Source organism: Lonchura striata, chromosome 16 (genome assembly GCF_050655825.1).
Source record: "Lonchura striata isolate lonStrDom1 chromosome 16, ASM5065582v1, whole genome shotgun sequence".
Taxonomy (NCBI): Eukaryota; Metazoa; Chordata; class Aves; order Passeriformes; family Estrildidae; genus Lonchura; species Lonchura striata.
Genome location: NC_140718.1, coordinates 67055 through 69088, shown reverse-complemented (window position 1 = coordinate 69088; position 2034 = coordinate 67055).

Sequence of the window (2034 nt, the reverse complement as noted above, 5' to 3'; positions counted from 1 at the left end):
TCTGCAGTTGCCATCGAGGTCTCTGCACTCGGAGCCTCAGAGGACGAGCACGAGTTTCCCAGGAGGGGCTGCATCAGTACGAATTCAAAACTCAGGAAAATTGTCATGGAACACCTTCCCTAAGGATGCTAGAATGGAATTGAAGGGGCAGGCGAGCGGCCACCACGGTCCTCTCGCAGTCCTTAGGGTGCGCGCAGAAGCCCGGTGCTCTGCGGCTTCGTTCTTCGCCGTCGTACAAGCTACCGCTCTGTCCGGCTCCCGGAGCAGGAGAAGCGGCTGCCTCGCGCACACAACAGCCGTACGCTCCGAAGCGCTGCTTCAGCCGAAAGACGCCGGCGACCGGCGCTTCGCTTCGGACAGCTCCGGAGAGCCGTAGTGTGCGTCTGCACTAGACTGCATGATAACGAAAAGCTTTGGCAGTGTGTCTTAGCAGGGAGATAGCTTAGGAGCGCAGGGCACTTATGCCTCCCTTGTCCAGAAACACGATTTTACTGCACACTCCAAAACCACTGCTCTTTCCAGGGCAAGATGTCAGATGCTCTCTGATGCCCGTGCTCCCTTCCTGCTCTTGCCCAGCTCGTTGTTTTAACGTGCACATGCCGTCCTGGCATTCAGTGCACAGTGAAGGCAATCGCAAAAGTCCAGCAGCTGCTGACTCCCAAACGAATTTCCCAAGAGGGGCTGCATCAGGACGAAGTCAAAACCCAGGAAAGTTGTCTCGGAACGCCTTCAATAAAGCATGCCAGCAGTGCATTGAAAAGGCAGGGAGCTTTAGCCACTGTCATCTAGCAGTCCCAAGGCTGTACACACAATGTCGTCTCCCTGCGGCTTCGTTCTTCGCCCTCGTACAAGCTACCGCTCTGTCCTGCTCACGGAGCAGGAGAAGCGGCTGCCTCGCGCACACAACAGCGGAGCGGCAGCCGTACGCCCCGAAGCGCTGCTTCAGCCGAAAGACGGCGGCCACCGGCGCTTCGCTTCGGACAGCTCCGGAGAGCCGCAGTGTCCGTCTGCACAAGACTGCATGATAACGAAAAGCTTTGGCAGTGTGTCTCGCAGGGAGATAGCTTAGGAGCGCAGCGCACTTATGCCTCCCTTGTCTAGAAACACGATTTTACTGCACACTCCAAAAACACTGCTCTTTCCTGGGCAATATATAAGCTGCTTTCTGACGGCCGTGATCTTTCGATTACTCTTGCCCAGCTCGTTGATTTAACGTGCACATGCCGTCCTGGCATTCAGTGCACAGTGAAAGCAATCGCAAAAGTCCAGGTGCTGCTGACTCCCAAACACAAGGCGCTGGCTATGTTCTTGCTTCTCGACAACTCAACGCAGCCCTTCATTTCTGCAGTTGCCATCGAGGTCTCTGCACTCGGAGACTCAGAGGACGAGCACGAGTTTCCCAGGAGGGGCTGCATCAGGACGAATTCAAAACTCAGGAAAATTGTCATGGAACACCTTCCATAAGGATGCTAGAATGGAATTGAAGGGGCAGGCGAGCGGCCACCACGGTCCTCTCGCAGTCCTTAGGGTGCGCGCAGAAGCCCGGTGCTCTGCGGCTTTGTTCTTCGCCCTCGTACAAGCTACCGCTCTGTCCGGCTCACGGAGCAGGAGAAGCGGCTGCCTCGCGCACACAACAGCCGTACGCTCCGAAGCGCTGCTTCAGCCGAAAGACGCCGGCGACCGGCGCTTGGCTTCGGACAGCTCCGGAGAGCCGTAGTGTGCGTCTGCACTAGACTGCATGATAACGAAAAGCTTTGGCAGTGTGTCTTAGCAGGGAGATAGCTTAGGAGCGCAGGGCACTTATGCCTCCCTTGTCCAGAAACACGATTTTACTGCACACTCCAAAAACACTGCTCTTTCCAGGGCAAGATGTCAGATGCTCTCTGATGCCCGTGCTCCCTTCCTGCTCTTGCCCAGCTCGTTGTTTTAACGTGCACATGCCGTCCTGGCATTCAGTGCACAGTGAAGGCAATCGCAAAAGTCCAGCAGCTGCTGACTCCCAAACGAATTTCCCAACAGGGGCTTCATCAGGAC